The sequence below is a fragment of the Hetaerina americana genome, unplaced genomic scaffold, assembly GCF_022747635.1.
Source record: "Hetaerina americana unplaced genomic scaffold, ioHetAmer1.1.p SCAF_3, whole genome shotgun sequence".
Lineage (NCBI taxonomy): Eukaryota > Metazoa > Arthropoda > Insecta > Odonata > Calopterygidae > Hetaerina > Hetaerina americana.
The window spans coordinates 46,225,788-46,246,663 of record NW_027286874.1 but is presented as its reverse complement, the minus strand read 5'-3'; the positions used below and the strand labels follow the sequence as shown (position 1 = coordinate 46,246,663).

The following is a 20,876-nucleotide window of genomic DNA, read 5'->3' as shown; positions in this document are numbered from 1 at the left end:
GTTATGTGCCAGTCCATTACAATGCCACACTTATACAAAAAAACACACCTAAACCATATATATTGTAGAATCCAGGCGTAACTTGGACATTTTTGAGATGTGAGCGAGAAGAATGATGGAGAAAATTAAATTTTCGGAAAGAAAGACAAACGCTGAATCTATCGGTGCGGTAAGAAAGATGGCGGGGTAAAGGGTGAGGGAGAGGTAATGTGATGCTGGAGACAGGAATAGAGGGGATAATGTTGAGAAAGCAAAGTATAGGGTGGTGAAGAATAGAGATTTTGGATTGAGTTAAGGGAGGTAGAAAGTTTGCGGAATTAAAAATCTAGTTATTGTAATATTTGTTCTAGTTATTGTTAGTCTAGTTGTTGTATATTTACACATATATAGTGCGGGGTTTAAGATATTTTCTTACATTAGTCAGGATTTAGGAGTACAATTCTGTAGCGCTAGGATCTGTCAAAAACCTAGCCTAACCCGGGGGACTACTGATAATCATAATAATTGTACAATGACCGAAGTCAAAGGATATGACAGTCGAATTTCTGAGATAAAAATCTATAAAAGGGCTGCCCCACGATAAGTTCCAAACATTTTTCCGTATTTCGGATCCATTTCTGGGGAAATAGCTCAGTCTCATTTTTCCGAGATGCAGTTTCAACTCTTCTAAATTACAAGGTCTGTCCCAACATTAGTAATTCTGAGTCAATTAAAAATAAATTATTGCCAACATTGATTTATTCTCTCCAAAGTCTTCGAAGTAGCACGCTTGTGCGTTAACACACCATTGCAAGCGGGTTTCCCACGCCTCGTACGCATTTCGGAAAGCGTCGCGTCGCCCAAAATGCTGCTAAGCTCCCTCGTTACGCCCTGTTATATAGTAACGCCTCCAACGAGCCGTGGTGATTTCCTTCAAGCACGGATTTGAGGCGGGGTAAGAAGTCTGTTGGGGTAACGTCAGGGTTGTAGGGTAGCTGAGGCAGAATCAAGATGCCCTTGACAGATCCGCGTGCGAGTTTTCTTTTGTTCGTCCGAGAGCACTAGTGGCACCAACTTCGCACACACCTTTCCTATGCCCTTGCTTTCGGTCATACGTCGATGCACATCACTTTTAGGCCTGTCAAGTTCATCAGAAGCCATGCGAACACTTAATCTACGATTCCAACAAAGCTTTCACTCTTGCAAGATTTTCGTCACTTTTTGAGGTCGAAGGGCGTCCTGAACGTCCGGCGTCTTCAAAATCTTCTATAGTCTCCTGAAACAACTTCCTTCTACCACTCCAAAACACCCGATGTATCCATGGAGTTATCACCCTAAGCTGCCTTGAGCATGCCATGAGTCTCTATCCCGGTTTAACCCAGTTTCACGCTAAATATGATAGCGTGGCGCTGTTCCAATAACCGATTCATGACGAAGCGTAACGAGGTCACGGTACAGAGGTATCGTAAACGAACTATCCGCACTCCTCAAATGCTGGGAGTCAAACTAGCCTCCAGTCTTTCCTGAGACTCCCCTCCCTCGAACCCAGCCAGAGAAACCGCCACCAATCCGTCCCGGGAAAAAAATGGGAATCACTACTTTTGGGACAGACTTTATAAGGTAATGTGAAGTAATATTCACAGATGTGTCCAATGAATGCAGCGAGAGGTATTTAAGGGATCAGAGAATCCGTTTCATCGAAATACGTCGATTTCTTTATTCTCGAGTAATCATTTTTATTGTAGTATGATCGTTTTATTGTTAAATAATCTGAAGCATGATTTCTCGAGCGACGGCACTAGGATCCAGGGTGGTTCTCAAGGAATCGAAGAGGAATGGGTATTCCAGTGGGTATTCGCCAGAAGTAACTAATTGATCGCTGAAACTGGACGAATCTGATATTATTTCCCGTCAATCTATCATGCATTTGAGTATGCCAATAGTGTTGTGATTAAGCTTGATCTTGTAAAGAATTTTACATCTATCCTAATTCACAGAGATATGATCGCATTGAAAAATAGGCAGCCCGCCTTATTGAAAAATAAGTAGCGGTTGTTATAGTCCATTAAATAACTTGGGATTCCGCGATTAAATCATGAATTTTGTATGTACTTGTATGAAACCAATCTATCTCTCATCTTTAAATCCTATACTATATGTTCATTTGGCACTGACATTCTATGAAATCAAAATTTTCATATTAACAGCAATAAACTCTAGTTGATCATGTGAAATGAATCCCTGCTAAAGGCTATATATATATATATATATATATATATATATATATATATATATATATATATATATATATATATATATATATATATATATATATATATATATATATATATATTCATGGTGGAATTGCTTTTATATTGCAATTTAAAAGTTTGTATACCTTGAATACAACTAGATTAGTACTTAGCTTATAGCAACCTGATTACTAATGGAAGAAGCGTGATCTGGTAGTCACCGTATGTGCGAGGGAAACCCGGTAAAACCCGTCGCCACCCGTTCCAATTCAGACTGTGCACGTATAGTGTCTTACTATACCAAGATTGCGCCTCTGGCACATTCTGAGGATGGCCAATGAGAATTAATTTTTGGGGATCTCTTGTGATTGGACTTAATCGAGAATGGAGTGTAAATCCAGGGATTGGAATAATGCGGTCCGTAGTCCGCTTGCGAAACCCAACGGTGATCCTGTCGACCGTACATTTTCTCCGTGCTCCCTTTATACCACTTAATTCAGAGGTACTTGCAAGGACTAATGATTGCTATCGCGCGTGGTCTTTCAGCGACTGTGGCGGGCCTTTAATCTCTAACTGTAACTATCTTATAAGCGCGCATATATCAGCCATATCCTCTCATTTCATGCTCCCGATTTTCGGTTCGCAGTCGAATTAATATGACGACGCAACAAAGAAGCAGTTGTTTTACCTTAGTGATTCATCAGCGATTTGAATAGCAATGAATTTCGACAACGAAATAGTTTTTTAAATTCACTCATTTTGAAGCTCCACATTTAAACTGCACTGTAAAGTACATGGTGTCTTGGAGCAACAGTATGCATTTTCCGTGTGTTGTTCGGTTTCAATATTAAAATTTGAATTTTAAAGCTAAACTTTACTCTAATTTTTTATGCTGAAAAAGACTTCGTTATCACTATATCCATCGCTCTGTATTATTGGCTAGTATTTCCATCTATTTATATGAGCAGTAGCTCTATTCTTAAGATACGATTCCAAAAGTCCGCGCAAAATTGAAAACTACTTAATGCATCTGGATCAGCCATTCTATTTTTTAAGATAATCTGCTTTTAGGCTAATAAATTTAGTCCAACGCTAAATCAGTTTTTTTACCCCTTCCAAGTTATGCGATTATTTCAACTCTGTAAAATACGCATTTCTCTCCGGAATCGCCTCCTCGATTGAATAAAGGGTCGCACCCAAAAGTGGTAGGACTGATTTTTTACAAGAATTTTATTGACGATATACTTACATCGACTTAATAATCTTCAAAGTATGCTCCTTGAGCTGCTACACACTTAGTATTACGTTGCTCCCATTCCCCGTACGCCCGCTGGAAATTTTCTTTGGGGATGCCGTTGATGACCCTCGTCGAAGCCTCTTGAACGGCCTTTATCGAGTCAAAACGTCGTCCCTTGAGCTGTCTTTTCATCAGGGGGAAGAAGAAGTCCGGTGGTGCCAAATCGGGAGAATAGGGCGGGTGCGGCAACGTGGCAACGCCGTATTTGGCAAGGAGCTGTCTGACGACAAGCGCACCATGGCAGAATTTTCGGCACCATCTTGGCGCACACCTTGCGCATGGCCAAATCCTGTGAAATAATGCGTTGAAGGTTGGATGCAGACAGACCCAACTGGTCTGCAATTTCTTCACTGGTTAAGTGTCGGTCTGTGTTCAGCAGTGTCCTCACTCTGTCCATATTCGTGCCGGTTCTTGCCGTCGACGGCCGCCCGGAGCGATGGTCGCTTCAGCGAGCTCCCTACCCTCTTTAAACAACTTGTGCCACTCAAATACCGTGGAACGGCTTAAGGTAGTGTCCCCATAAGCCTGCTTGATCATATCCAGGGTCTCAGTTGCCGTCTTCCCGAGTTTCGCACAAAACTTCACGGAATAACGTTGCTCTAAATTCAGATTCATTTTGTTTTTCGACGCGGACAGAAAACTTGCTTCACTAAAAACGGTGTCCTCACTCAACGACAGCCCGCAGGCGACTGAGTTTGGTGTCGGTCTGTTGCTAAGAGCCCCCTCCACCTTACCCTGCCAGACAGACCTCCTTCCACCGCTCCGTTCGCGCCAGAGAAAATCAGTCCTACTATTGTTGGGTGCGACTCTGTAAAACCTCCTTTCCGCCAATTATTTCGTATCTTGAAGGACAAATGGTAGTCTGATGGAGGTCAAACTGGAGAAGAGTGGATGAGGAGGAATGAATTTGAATCGTAACGCCATCAATATTGTTACCACTACTACAGAGGAGTGAGCTGGCGTGTTATCTGGATGGAAAGGGGAATTTTTGTGGAAAATAGTGGACGTGTTTCCTGCTGCCCGGAATCCAAAAGGATCAATAATAATGCACAGTTTCCCATAGAGTTTTCCATACTTTTGGTAATCACTCGACTCGGTCAACTCATGCGAGTGTCAAACAGAGTAATAGACCTAGATCTGACTGAAACTAGGGGTGTGTTACTTCAAGAGATGCTACTAATTGAAAACTATTTCGACACACACCAGTGTTGTTGCAATGAAGTTGTGCGGACTTCTGAAAATACCCTCGTAAGCACCAGTAATGCATGTAGTTTGACCCTTTTCTACTATAGATCATCGGATTTTTTAAAAATGAGTAGACCCTCATGACGGAACACACACCAAGTTTCAGCTAGATAGTGAATTATTCTGTGTTCAGCGTTCGTTTGACACGGCCACGTCTAGTGACTTCCGAAAAATTGATTAAAGAGATTTTCCTGTATTGACCAATCATTATTTGATTTAAAGTAAATCGCCTAGGTGGACTAAAAAGAAACTTAATACACATTATGGTAACTACGCCGCGGGTTAGAATGTTAAAAGATTTTCGGAGTAGAGCATATATGAGCACATGAAGTATAACGCTGAACGTTCTGAACGCAATTGAAAACGCAAACTTAGAATGAGCTCACGACTCGGAGGATGAAGCATCGACTAACAGGTATAGTGCTGGCCCTGCCTATAATCCGTGAAAATGGTAATACCTATTGTAAAATTCACATTAAAATTAGGGAAGTAAATAGTCGACGAAATTTTATTAACACCGTCAGATTCATTATATCGCAGGAATGTAACTTATATGCGCTGTCAATCTTCTACATTAGATGCCTTGTATCCGAAGAATAGGTTGGAATGGTTAAGCCTGCATCACGCTGCAAACGAATGAACTAATCAAAAGAAAGCGGTACGGATCTGAAACAGATCTTTTCATTATATTTTTTTCTGTATAAGATATCCTATCAAAGGGAAAAAATCATTACCTCGCAGAAAAAAATACTTTCTTTGAATATGAAATATAAAAATGTGGAAAACGCAGTACTTAGTCCCGAGAATTATTATTATTCGGGGATAAATTTATTTTTCAAAATGAATAAAGCTTATATTTTGGGTATGGCCATATGCTTTTAATAAAAAAATTCAAAAACATTATGCACTTACTAAAGAATGACTCTGATCCAGTGGATCTCAAACTTAGGTTACCTAAGGACCCTTATCCCTCGTAGATCCTGAGCTCATTATTATTATTTGCATTTTACCATTTAAGGTAGGTTTTTCATGAGCACAAACTAAACAGCGGTACAGCAATAGATTTCTTTGTATATTCTAGCAAAACACAACTTGACACGCCGCACTATAATAAAACCCTCTTCGATTCAGCACACTACCCCTCTACCTTCATTCTATCTAACATACCTATCCTATTCCTGACCCATCCTCGCATTCCTCGTCTTCCTAACGTTATCCCCTCTATCATTCTTCGACATTCCATCGCCAATGAAAATGATCTGCATCCAGCTTTTCTGCCACCTTCAGAATTAACCCAACAATCCCCTCTCCTCCCCCACCATACTTAGTACATCATTCGTTTTCCTTTCTGCCCATTTCACCTGTTCCATCAGTTTCCACACCCATATTTCAAAAGCCTCTAATCTACGTCTATCGTCCTGCTTCAACAGCTATGCTGCCGCGTCCCACAAAACCACGCTCCATGTCAAAGTTTTGACAAACCTTTTCTTAATATTCTTACTCAACGTCCATGTGTAACTAATCAAGTCAAATTTTACAAATTTTATGGATTCCCCACCGACTTTCATTCTTATATCTCCAATTATTCCACTGCTTCTTTAACTATTTCCTCCACATATGCGTAGTAAAGCGGGAGTGATAATCTGTATTCCTATCTTATCCCTCTTCCGATCGATTACTGCCTATTCTGACTCTTAATCAGCCACTCGCACCTGAGGAGTCTTAAGACATGTTCAGTATGCAAATGAGTCACCTATCCCTCCAATCTCCTCCGGTTCTCTGCAATGCATTCATTAATTCTACCCAATTCACTTTCTCGAACGCCTTCTCGGAATCTACGAAACAAAGCAAACGCATCCTGATGGTAAATTATGTTACTATCTGAACTTAAAATGCCGTTTTTATGTCATAATAGAGTTCTACTATAAGCAAAAAGTGTCAAAAGAATGATGTCATAGGCTGAAAAATATTTTCAAAGAAAGAAATGTTAACAAACAACATACTGTTCATACTGTTACTGCTATTCATCGTTTAACTGAGAAAACGATGAAATTAATAAAAATTCACCTTCGAAGCATCGTCATAATAATACTTGTACATCCAAGTTTACCAAAAATAACATTGTTACCAAAAATAAATAAAATAAATTCACATTTGAAGCGATGTAATGATACTTAAACCCTAACCGTGACAGTAAATAAAAACACAACAGAAACAAGTTTTTGAACTCATAATCTGAGATCTTGGGCAGATTCACCCTGAGCAAGTCATCCCCGCCCTAAAACCTGATGGCCTTTTGATATAAAGCTATTTACCCCTTCCTACGCATCACTCAGATGCCGGGGAGGGGGGTAGCGATACAAGATACTAATAAATATAATATACTGATAAAGGATGAGGCTCTGCCTCCTCAGAAAACTTGCAGGTGCTGTTTTTATTTATTTAGTTTTATTTTATTTAGTAAAAAATTGTGCACATACAGCAGGATTGCCAATTTACAGTGACACATATAACAGGAACATATAAGGACACAAACATACAAACATCAACAAGACTATACTATTGAGGGAGGTGTGAGAGATGTGTCAGAGAAAGGTTTATAAATGTGTTGGCTGGGAGTGAGAGGGGGTCAATACTTTCGGGAAGGGAATTCAGTAAAGCGGGGAGACGGAAGAAAAGGGACCGTTTGGTGAGGGACAATCTGGGAACGGGTTGGTGGAATAAAGAGCGATCGCGGGTAACTCGGGGGGGAACTCTGAAATTGATAAGGGAAATTAGTTCAGGACAGTCGTTAATGGAGTTAAGGGTGTTATGCATGAGTTTTAAATCGGATTTTAGACGTAGAGTGGAGAGATTACAAATCGAGAGCGAGGAAAGAAGTGATTCAGTGGGCGAGTCCCGAAGATGGGGGACTCTGTACTTGACAATTTTACTGAAAAAATTAGTTATCGTGTTAAGGGTATTAAGGTTAGATAGGGCAGACATTGACCATATAGGGGAGCAGTAGGTAATTAATGGTAAGATAATGGTTGAGAAATATGCGGTTAGAGATTGTACATCTTTTATTTCTGTGTAGCGGTAAAGTAGACCTAGAAGAGACATGGCTTTGCATTTAACTGCTTTGATATGACCTGAGAAATTTAGTTTGCGATCAGTTAATACACCAAGATCCTTGACAGAAGCAACACGATTCAGAGGAACTGAATTAATTGTATAGCTAAAAGTAAGAGGAGATTTTTTTAGGGAGAGAACTAGAGTATTGCATTTATTTGAGTTTAAATTTAGCATCCATGTGCTGCACCATTCTGAAATTTTATTTAAAGCCTCCTGAAGGTGGTAGCAATCCGTGGGGGAATTAATTTCCTTAAAAATTTTGCAGTCGTCGGCATATAGTAACGTGTGGGCTAGGGAGGTCGGGACTAGGGAAGCTAAGTCATCAATGTACAGATTAAAAAGATATGGTCCGAGAATACTACCTTGAGGAACTCCAGATGTCACCGAGGACCAAGGAGATGAGGCGCCAGATAGTATTACTCGCTGATTTCTATTCGAAAGAAAGCTGGTCAGTAATTTGAGAAAGTTTCCATGAACGTTAAAACGCTGACTGAGTTTATTAATGAGGAGGTTATGATTGAGGGAGTCGAAGGCTTTTGAGAAATCCAAGAAGATGGCATCTAATTGAGTCTTACTTGTTATCGCACTAACAGCGTGGTGTTGAAAAAGTGCTAAATTGGTCAAGCATGACCTGCCCGGAAGGAAACCATGTTGGTTGCTAGACAGAAAAGGGGAAGTAAAATAATAAAGTCTGTTGAGAATAATCCTCTCGCAAACAGAAGAAAGAATAGGTAGTAAAGAGATAGGGCGATAGTTAGATATTTCATTTTTAATTCCAGTTTTAAGAATAGGGATAACATTAGCGGATTTCCATTGGGGGGGGGAAAGTACCGAGGGAAAAGCAGCGATTTAATAAGAGGCTTAAGGGAAGAGAGAGGGAGGAAGCGCAGTTGCGTACAAATATAGGACTTATGCCATCGGGGCCAGGGGAGCGACGGAGGGGGATCTTACAAAGGAATTTAAAAACCTCCCGGGAATCGGTTTGGATTTGGGATAAAGAGTAGCAACAACTTGGAGTGAGGGAAAGATCGCTAGAGACGGGAGGGTTAAAAGCAGGAGTCAGACATTCCGTGAAGAATTTCAGAAATAAGTTCGGTCTTTCAGGTCCCACAGCTTTAGCATTGCCATAAGAAACAGCAACGGGAATCTGCGGGCGATTACGACGACGATTGACAAACGACCAGAATTTTTTTGGGTCAGATGTGATGGACGATGATAGCCTTAGTGTATATTCTTCGTAGTCGCGACGGATGAGAGATTTGGAAAAGCGACGTAATTCGATGAAAGAACGCCGAGTGTTCTCGTTCGGAAAATTTTTATACAGGTACCAAGCGCGATTTTTGTTACCCAGAAGGTGCACAGTGTCCGGCTTAAACCACGACGGGAATTTCTTTGACTTGGGTTTCACAAGAGGGACGAAATCTTTTATCACACTTTCAATAACAAGGTAAAGGAAGTCCACCCCTTCTTCAGGAGACAAAGCGGTAAGCACACCCCAGGGGAGAAGGTCGAGGCAGCGATTAACGTCCTCCCAGCGGACCTTCGACCAGGCAGGGAAAGGCTTCATGTGGGCAGGGGGATCCCCGCGGAGTTTCCGGGAACCTCTAATGCGGAAAACTGCATCCAGAGACTCGTGGTCAGAGTTGAAAATATTCCTTCCCGGGGTAAGAGCCTCAGGGGGAACGGACGAGAGGAGAAGGTTGCCAGGTTTCGGGTGCGTTGGGTGCAGTATTGCGAAAGTTGTAGAGCACTTATAAAATGTTCAATGAAGAATTCGTCGTGACCATTGAGAGGGGTACCATGCGTTGGGGTGTCCCATTGAATGGATAAATTAAAGTCACCAACTAAAATAATTGGACCAAGATTAATAGTTTCAAACACAGAGTCAAGACAGTTTTCGAGAACCGAGATATCACTGCTTGGGGGACGGTAAAAACAGCCAACAAAGATTTTATTAACTTTGGAATGCGCACCATGGGGTAGAGAGACTTCACTCCATACGATTTCGCAAGCAGTTTCGAGGTCTTTGCGTCGCTTTGAGGGGTACTTGGAATTAATGGCAAGGAGCACCCCGCCAGCTCTAGTCAGACGATCTCGGCGGTAAACTGTGTGAGACCGAGAAGGATAATTCACCATCGGCAAATGAGGGGGACAGCCAAGTTTCGGATAACGCAATTATATCAAATTGCGCAAGTTCATGCGCATGGGAGTCACAAATTGATAGTTTGTTTTTAAGACTTCTCACATTCTGGTAGTACACATGCACTGGGGGGGCACAAGGAGGGCCGGGGTTAAGGTTCACATCACCCGAGAGCAGGATGAGAAGCAGGATGACAACTCCGCAGCGAGAGTGTGTCGTCGAGGCAGTCGGCGAGGGTCCGAGGAGTCGCCGGGAGCCAGGAGACAGGCTGACGGGGAAACGGAGGCGACAGGGGGATAAACCACTTGATGCGAAGGCGGAAAAGTAAAAACTTCTGTAACTGAAAGTATCTTGAGGAACTGGGATATCTTCACATGGATAATGATCACAGGATATATGCACAAGAATTCGCGTGGAAAAACTCGGAGAAAGTAGCGAAATAACGACACAAAAGTAGAAAAGCGTAGGAGTGAGAGAGACACGTGTTCTACTACTGGCGGCCATTTTGGTTCTAATTTGCTACAAATGGTTAATTGATTAGGGAACATAAATACATCTCGCTGAATAATCAGCGATGTACGACCCTGCCCATTGTGATGGTATTTAGAAATGCACATTGACCATCGCTTCCGTTTGATTCCGTCCGGGAGATAAAGCAACGGACCTTAACTGGCCCGGGAAAAGTTTCCCCGAGTACCGTTCTCGAAACTCAGGCCTCGCCGCTTTTCGACGAAAGTGGACCGGAATGAGAGAAGCGAACGGAACTAACAGAGGTATTCCTTCGAAATAACTTCCTCAGCGAGGAGGGGAAGGGTAAAGTGTGGCAATGGTTGGGAAAATGCGAGCTATAATTGTAAGAGAAAACCACCCGTACGGCAGGTGATTCGCCCGTTGTAAAAATACCCCATCACAATGAGTGACAGATATGAAAGATAGTATCATGTTTCAGGAATGTCTAAGTTTTGGTTAGGGGAATTTTTGAGATCTAATTAGGGAGCTTTGAGCAGGAGATCACTTTTGATATGGCTAATTTTTCATCCTTCAGTGGATCACAACGTAGCAATATCCCATGCAGAGTTTGTTACCGATATTTGACACTCATTAATGTGAGTTAAGTAAACTATTACCAACGGGATTACATGACTGGTGACAACATCTCTAGTAAATTAGCGAATAGAATTTGAACAGTAGTGATCGCTATTAATATTCGATGATGCGTAATCCTTATTTTATAACCTATTGACTATTGCTTCTTTCTGTGGTCAGAGCGATAGATTAAGTGGATTTATTAGATTAGAATTAGACTACGCACCTAGATTTCCAAATGGGCGTCCCTTTAAAGATTCCTAATAAACCCTCCACCAGGTTCCACAAGAGCAATCATTTCAACAAGAGCTTCCGCTCCCCGGGATTCCATTGAAAATGTGCCTGGCGAAATAAGTGGGACTAGCGAGGTGATGCTTCACCCTCTGCCTTCGCATAGAGGCGACAGAGAGACAACCTTTCCCGTTTTTTATATACGATATTTATGCTTAAACTTCTACTGGGGAAGTAGATTTGATATTGCTAGCTAGTTACCGTTAACACACCCGCTAATCATTACTTGCTTCTATTCAAATGGATTTTCAATATTTTCAACTGTTTTAAATTCTGTGCATCGTTCACAGTTTTAAACAAAAAACTTCATTTCGTACAATCTAGCAAGGAACTAGATTATCTTTTTATTTTTAGTTTATGATCTTTTTAATATACTAAATACATATACCATATTGAATGCTTTAATATTACGAATTGATATTTTACCCTTGGCTCAAGATGAAGAGTGTGGTAGACTAGTGGATAGAGTGCTCGACTACTGACCCTCAGATCCACCCAAGCTGCGTGATATTTCTAATCCCGCGGCTCGCTGAATGGAACTGCCCTCAAAGGGCCAATATGCTAAAAAAGCGATGTCACCGTTGACCCCCTGGAATTACTATCAACATATGGCTAAAGAAACCAACGCAATATCCATTGTGTACTCCTTATCACTCTGAGGTCTCAATTTCTTCTCCGGATAATCTGACTAAAAACCGGAAAAGTAATTGTGTCCAAATTCGTAGAGAAATCAAGTACACGTACATCACGTTAATAGATGAACAGAAATATCCTCGAGAAATTTCCTGTCTCTTATTTATAGTAAAAGTGTCTGGAATTAGGGTCTCTGAACCAGGCAGTTAGTGTGTAGCTTCATATATGTATAGTTATAGCATACGGTTTAGAAGGGTCAAGAAAGTTTTGCATTTGCGGTAGAACCAAAAATAAAATTGTTCATGTATGTACAACAGTGTTTATAGTATTAATTTTTTATGGTCAATATTAGGGGCATGCACAGCATTTTCTTTGGATGTAACAGTCTACTAACTACATCCCAGAGAACTTCCGATAAAGTTTTTTGACTGTGATAAAGTAAATAGAATTTTTTTTGTGATGACACCGCATGCATTGCTTTTCCTTTATCAATGAAAGGATTATATTGGTTACAAGCATTTTAAACTTTGACTATTATGTGCAGTTCACATAATTTCCGAGGGATGTAACGTCACTAAATACACAAAAATACACACGCACACTCACGCACACACATACGCATGCACATAGATAGGCAGACACTCGGATAACGCAGGCGAGTGGCGATATTATAGATAGCAGGAAAAAAAATGTTGAAACATACAATGCACATTAAAAGGACACTCTCTCGGGGGTTCGCAAGTTTCGGCGATTATGTCATCTTACACACGCCTTCAGGCTTAGTATTGGTTAGAGTCTACCATCACCTACCACAACGACCTTCGATTTGATTATAGTGCTTTATGCTTCTTGCACACCTACGTACACACACAATAAAGAGCACTTCACCCTAAAATACACTTATATTAGTTTATTTAAAAAGGATCTCTGAAAGAATAAGAGAAGAGTGTCGTGACACTCAAGGACGGTAGATGTTTCGGGGCCAGCCCCTTCTTCAGCATGAGAAGACTGAATGAAATGGACTGCTAGTCCATGGTTTTATTATTTCTTTGGAATTCTATTGCATGTGTTGCATCGAGGGGGAAGTCATGTAAGGCTACGATGAAGTGGGCAGAAGTGAGATTTGATTTTGAAAACAGGAAGGGGTAGGTAATTATCTAATTAAGGATTAGACCAATATTGGGAGAAGCGGAGGCAATGCTGTTCAACGGCAGTTGTTAAGTCCTGGTGAATGTAATGAATTTAAAGACGAAATTCTTGATAATTCGGTTTTTTATCCGTGCACCCGATGCAGCGGGGTGATGCACGTGGCGAGTAGAGACAAGTTTGAATAAATACGACATAGGCGTAGGTGGGTCTTCGACTCGAAGATCCTTCTGACTGCCAAGAGAACTGTTTCGTCATTTTGCCTGGAAATGTGGAAAAGCGTTGCGTCAGTTCTGCATTGGTATACGTGCTCCCATTTCCCTTCAAGGCGGGTGTCAAAGTCAAAGCTCACGCTTACTCGTGACCACATTCCCGTAAAAATTTTCCTTTCATCCTGCCTTCGCGAACTCAGTCTACCGCGAACATCAGTTAACATTCCCGTGATGCGTTTTCTCTTAAAAGGATGGTAAACAAAATCATCATAGGAAACTTGTCCCTCGTCTAAAATCCAAGCTAACCCCTTCCATTCTCTTGTCTCTCGGCAAACATGGGGTTGATTTTTGTTTACCTTTTCCTTTTCGCAGCTCTTGCATTGCTTGCTAGAAGGTCAAAGTGCCCCAATACAAACAAACGAATTCAAAGCACAAATACTTCTTTTAAAGACCTATGAATGGCCTCGTTAAAGGAAAAATAAATATTTCACAAGAAATATCTTTTCGTTACGAATTCACACGCATACCACATATACTACCGCAGCCTACAATGCGACTAACCGAGTGACAATATTAGCATTTAAACCGCTAGAATTAAAAAAATTAAACATCGATGAGTTAAACTTTGACTCGAGGTAATTTCAGATATTAAGCTTTATCTTTCTTAATTTTCTTTCATTCTAACCTCCTAATCTCAAAATAAATTTGCATAAGTATGTTGATTTTGTTAACTGATATGCATTTATCGAGTTACTTTCAATTTCTCGGGAATATGACTTCAGCGGAACCCGAACAAATGAATTGCCTCCTAAATCTGGCATGTATCGATGATGGTGAAAAAATGTGGAAACTTGTGAAACTAGGTGACTAGAAAATCCGGTAATGAACTCGTTAAATATACACTAAATTAATATTTAAAAACTACCATGTATTACTTTACCATTTTATCGTCTTCAAAGAGTTCAATCTATTGTGCAACTGGAAAATTACAGGTAAAAGAGTATTTATACGATGCACACAAATTCAATTAGGGTATCTCACGTTGTACGCGTATTGATTAGAGCATCTACTTTCAGTCGAATAGTCTTTTTTAATTTAATTATTATATATTTTAATTCCAACATGATCTCGAATTCATAATATAACTCTATAGATAAGCGGAATCTTGGTGTAATGCGACACATTGGCATTTTCAGATGGTGCTCCTGTAATCAAGAACTCAAAAATTAAGACTAAAAAACATTTTACAAATACCGAAGTTTAATTTAAATATTTTATTGCAATTGTGATTCATCAATTAAAATGATAAATTTTCTTTATCATCTGAACTTTGACACTTACTATAGACGTGGAAACTGTAGGTGGTCCTAAATAAAAAAAGAAAATGAAATAATTGAGAATTGATTTTCTAAATGCAGTAGCGGGAAAATATATTTGCTTGTCCATGAGCCCTTAAAGCACCTCATAATTCGTATTTTTACTCCTCCTTGAAATATTCAATTACTCTTCTTTTCCTTTAATCGGGACGTTATACTACAACAGTCTACGTGGTGGATAACCCCGTCTACGTAGAGCACAGATTTCTTTCCCGCCTTCGTCGGCATTTATTTCAGCGGTGCTCTGCAACTTACGTACTTGAGTGTCATGTGAAAAGCAGTACGAGTGGCTCGTATCCAGAAGAATGATTATAAGTAAATCGGTTTTTTTTGTTTCTCAGAATTCATATAACTTTATTCCCACAAATACCATATTTTTTGCCGGAAACCATTAATTAACTAAGCCGAGTCGGTTTATGGTTAAAATCTATTTACTAGTCCTTTTTAAATAGTCCTAAGTTTAATGCAAAATTTCAAAATTCACAAACTTATTAATTTAAGCCGGTGACAAGGGTTGCAACATTTATTTCCATCGGAAGACTCTGCATTTACGAATTACCAGGACTTGCAAATTCACTTGCAGCTTTGAGAGTCGGCCCCCAGGAGCTCTGTCGTTTAAGTACTATTACCGTCAATTACATTGAATCTACATTCGTAAACTGTGCATTTAGAATTTTTTCATTTGATTAACAGCATATATTTCTCAATTGTACAATTCGTGGAATGATAAAAAAAACAAAGTTCTATTTGGCACATGCAGCTACTTATAGAAGGGCATGTCGCGTGTGTATTTTTGTGTGCTATGCGTCAAGCATTTTATCAATGAACACGGTGGCGCGAACTAACTTACGCGTTCAAAATTATCTAGTTTTATGACATCAATAGTTGACAGAATTGACATTGACACAACAGTATTGGCAGAATTATATGCCTATTACTCAATTGAAGCACACTGAATACGATTTACATTTGTTATTTCAACACAGACGAAACGGAAGGATTTTTGCTGATAACGGATAAAAATGTTCAGTTGCGACGTACTATTTACTCACAGTTACAGCCTTGAAAACTTCACAAGGGAGGTGGTTCAATAACGCAGATTACTCCTTATCTTGGAGATATATCATGGAAGACTAATACGGATATAAACCAAAGATGAAGTTTAAATCAGTGCGTTCCATTCGCATACAGGGCAATGCATTTAGTCAGAAAAAAACATTGAAAATAAGACTTGGTAATACAGGACCTTCATATGTTTAAATATAATTCACTAAATTAAATATGGTACGATGTAAAATGTTCATCTGAGCTAAGACTTTATAGCGTTATGATCATAACACGTTTCATTTTTGAAGTTCGTTAGGCTGAAAACAAGAATTAAAAGTATGAAATGCCAGTGAAACCGGTGGTTATTAAATGAAAAATACAATGTTTCTTTCTACTGTCCTTTATTTACGTACAACTAGTTTCAACGCTCAAGCGTCATCATCAGGTCTACCTGATGATGCCACTAGAGCGTTGAAACTAGTTGTACGTAAATAAAGGACAGTGGAAAGATACATTGTATTCTTCGTTTGATAAACATGAATTTCCACAAAGTTGAGCCAGGAACAATTGATTATGCAAACGATGGTAATTAATAGCGATGTTAAATAAATAAGTGATGCCCAGAATAATTGAATTATAGCCCATCATATATCATTGTTGACTTTTAGAAATGTGGGAAGTGTTCATGCAAAATATCATACCATTAAAACATGATAGTGTTGTGATGAAAGAAGACTTCTAGCTTTTCCACTTAGAATATTTTTATGACGACTTAGGTTTCCTTACAGCGTAACAGCGAAAGGCTTTCGCTGCGATTGTGATTTTTGTTTTGAATGAGGATGTGCAGTGAGATTAGGTTATATTTCTGATGGTTCTCAATAGCTACAAGCGTCAGCAAGGTTATGCAAGTAACATCGAATGTCTGTGATAAGTAACGGCCTCAAAGTTTGAAGAAAGATAACATGGTTCCCCGCAAAACTTTACCAAATCTAATTATTATTTTGAGACCAGCATGAACTGCTCATGAATGCCTTGGCGAGGAGGAACTTACAGCTAAGGGTATCAATCAACTCACCGCTTTCTATGGGGACTATTTGGACGGTTTTGAGCCTGCGCAGGATGTGGTAAATCCGACGTGGTGATTAGATATCCTCCAGAACCCAAGACGTAAGCTCGGGATCGAATCAGGGTTCCGTGGCTCAAAACGTTTTCCGCCGTAACACCGTGCTCAGCACGCAAGCCGCTCTCTGACTGAGAGGCTTCCGAAGCTTTTGCCGCCGAGGACGGAGAGGAGGGGAGAGGCCACGGTGTGAAGCCATCATCGTCTTCCCACCCTCCCTCCATTTTCGACCCCATCTCAGAGGTGCCCCAAGCCGAACAATTCCCGAGCAGTTCAACCGCCGATCGCCGGCCTCTCACCGTTCCGATGCTTTCACCTCTATGGCATGCCTCCAGAGAGGCTATTGTAAATAACATCCACCGGTAACCAAAGAAGCCACCCCAAGCTGTTGTAGAACTGTACCTGGGAACGATTTCAATGCTAGGGGATCCTCCGTTCTGTCTTAAACAATTTGGTTGAAACATTTGCAGAGATAGACAAAGTGGTCGCAAGTATTTCTCATTTGGAATCGATAATATTGACGATGACCCGTCAATATTACCGATCCAAATACCGTCCCGTTTCTCAAAGCAACCAGACAATATCTAAAACAGTTTTAGTGTACCAAAAACCAGAGGGCACATAAAGTCCCATAAAATTCATACGAGTGCATTGGCGACAGATTTATCGTCATAATAAATATAGTATTGAGGAAGTACAAGGACACTGAAGTAAAAGAAAGCCAATGTATCTTTCCACTAATTTGTTTTAGGAGGTTGACGCCGATGCGTCGAAACTAGTTTTACCGAATAAAAAATTTAATGGAGAGTTACATTGGTTATTTTTACTTCAGTGATAATAAATTTCCACAAAGTTAAGCCTGAAAACATTGAATAAGTGCAAGGATGTTCAACTGTCTTTAAGAAACGCTTCCCAGATATTCAGCCTCTTCGATTGTGGTGGAGGGGCGATTCGAAGTTCTCAAAGCTGAATATCATATTTGGTTGAGGTCAAGAGTTCAGCTCGATATTAAAACTTTTTGCTCGCCCTTATTTCTGCTCACGCCCATCTTGCGTAAGCCCCCCGGGATCCTCTGCTCTTGCTTACTTCAATGCTTTAAACCAATCTCATTTTTATTTTCCCCCAAAAGGTGGTCACGACTTCGTGAGAGTGAACTCGAAAAGAAGACATTTTACTTTATTTATTACCGTGAGATATCTTGCGTTGTTTTCATAGCTTAATTTTGCATCAAAATCCCCGCCACACAATGCCCAAGGTGATTGCTCTACGTAGGGAGAAGCGTGGACGAAAACGTTACAAAGAACGCCCCGCATGGTGCCCAATATTTATGCAACACCTCAGCCGAGTGGAAAAGAAACCAGTCCGACCGAGAACGATGGCTTGTTTGATATCATCTGAATTAATTTTCGAAATTCCATCGCAAACGAAAGCAGAAATATCCTTCCTTTGCCGCACCGCTGGACTCCGATTTTATCGGGAAAACAAAAATTACAATAAGTAGTTTGACCCAATCAAAAAATAACGTCCATTACCTCAATATTAAGTTTACAAATACACAAAACTACTTTCATACAGATTAAGGTGTTCTACTTCACCACATTGGCGTGAAATGTACGTATTAAATATTTTATATAACATTAGGATGTTGAAGACTGTGATAGGGGGGAGAATGTTGGGCAAAAGAGGAAAGGGAAGGAACAGGAGAGGGATGTTGGATGGGATGAAGGGAGGAAGAAAGTACTCAGAGATGAAGAGGGACCTGATATAGAGTAGGATGATGGATTTTGTGTTTTGTTAGGAGTAATAAAATGTTTGTTTGGTAGTTGTGTCCATCCAAAAACCTACCTTAACCGGTAGATCACCTTAAAAAAAATAAATACGTGTAAAAAAAAGTGGGTCGCGGTAGTCCAGGGGGTAGAGCGTTGGACTGCTGAACGGAGGGTCCTGTATTCGATGCCCGGGCGAGGCACTCTGGGCACCTGCTAAATTCACCTAAGCTAAAGTAATTTTCCGGGTACCAGATCTTCCTGGGAAACCATAACCGGCACAGGGAAAGGAACTGGCCCCCCTACCCTGATATGTGAATTCCACACACCGTATAGGGCTTAGTACTGGGTGATCTCTACCATCACCTACTAAACCGACCTTCGGGTTGATTATAGTGTTTATGGTATGTATGATATATATACAAGTATATGTAACGTGTGTAAAGGTCTCGCAGATGTAAATAATAATGTATATCAAGAGAGCACTAGTGAACAAACACACAGAAACACGCAAAAAAGAAAAGAAACTCAAACGTTTCCGAATTTTCGGTGGTCAAACCACCTTTCTCAAGGAAGAGGAGGAAGGGACTGAGAAGAAGGTTGGAAGAAGGTTTTAATAAAAGGGGCCGCCATATACTCAATAAACATCACTCCACCACCAACCTTTTTCCAAAATGTCCCTCCGTTACTTTCAAACGCCCCGCCAACTTATCAGATCTCCTCAAATCCCCGCCCCGTCCCGAAGGAACTCCCATGCCCTGCAATAAACTTAGATGCAAAACATGTCCTATTTTCAAAACCGCAACCTTATCCCACTCCCACCCGCTTTTTAGCTCTCTCCCACCCTACTCCTCATGTACTTCCAGCATTGTGGTTTACCTGCTGAAGTGCCAACTATGTTCTGCCTTCTATATCGGCCAGTGTACCACACCCCATAATATTGGAATCAATAACCACCGGGCCTCGTGCAAGAATGCTTCCCTGATTGGGATGCTCCCAATCCCAAACCACGCCTTCAAACATAACGCTCCCTTTAATAAATATTATAGTGTCTCTCCATTTTAGCATCCCTCCCACCCTCTGACCCTCCATTCAAACTCAAAACAATAGAACTATCTAGCTTTTTGATTCCTGGAATATACCAGCTATTAATATAATTATACATTAATTACCCAAATCTTCAGATATTTTGATTACCCCTCCGCTCCCAAAACCTTTCATATTATTCCCTCAATTCTAAAAATTTCCCTCCAAACTCTTCTCCTCGCAAACCTCTCCTCGCCTTCCCCCTCCATCCAGCATTCTTCTGTTAAAACCTTGTTCCAACCTTCTTCTCAGTTCCTTCCTTCTCTCCGTTTAGAAAAGTGTTTGACCACCAAACATTCGGAAACGGTTGAGTTTAATTTCTTTTTTGTTTGTTTCTGTGTTTTTGTTCACTAGTGGGATTTTTAAATAACTATATATATATATATATATATATATAATATATATATATATATATATATATATATATATATATATATATATATATAAATATTTATATTTCCATTTACTTCTATCATCCTGCTTCTGTGACCACGTTTCCGCGTCGTACATAATTACGCTCCATATCGAAGTTTTAGCAAGTCTTTTCTGAACATCCTTACTCAACGTCCCTGTCATTAGCTCCCTCCTCCTTGTGAAAGGAAGGTATTCATTTCTTCTCATCCTTGAGGTATGTGCATGCACCTCGTAGGTTCGGGGACTAGAAGCGTCATACACAATGCTTGAAAGTTAATTAAGTTATATGAGTCAACTCAGGAGGAAATTAGGCAGCACATTTTACGGACCGCAAAAAATTAATGGAAAATTTAATGAAATCCAACTATGACTATGTAGCTCCTAAGTGTAGAATTGCATCATAATATTTTCAATACCATTTAAATATTTCCGTCGTGTTATTCTCCGTCATACGGCAAGTTTATATCTTACCCATATAAGGTCAAGTATTTTTCTTCACCGCTGCCTGTTGGCATTATGAATTCTCATGGCCACATTTCTTGAAATCCTAAAGTATTGTTCTCATTAATCATATATGCCCGAGTGGCCGTTTCAAAATCATTTTAATATGCGAAAAATCAGTTTTTTACTTGGTGCATTTCCTAACCGTGCTTTCAAATTTCTCAAAAAGTT

General features: G+C 40.2%; 1 protein-coding gene across 1 annotated transcript in view; it reads right to left on the bottom strand.

The window, feature by feature from the left end:
• Window positions 1-17,000, bottom strand: part of LOC139690170 (3 beta-hydroxysteroid dehydrogenase/Delta 5-->4-isomerase type 1) — a 51,093-nt gene extending 34,093 nt beyond the window's left edge. The window contains exon 1 of the mRNA XM_071587443.1: window positions 16,894-17,000. The gene's annotated coding sequence lies outside the window, so the exon portion shown is untranslated. The remainder of the gene's footprint in view (window positions 1-16,893) is intronic.
• Window positions 17,001-20,876: the final 3,876 nt, after the last annotated feature.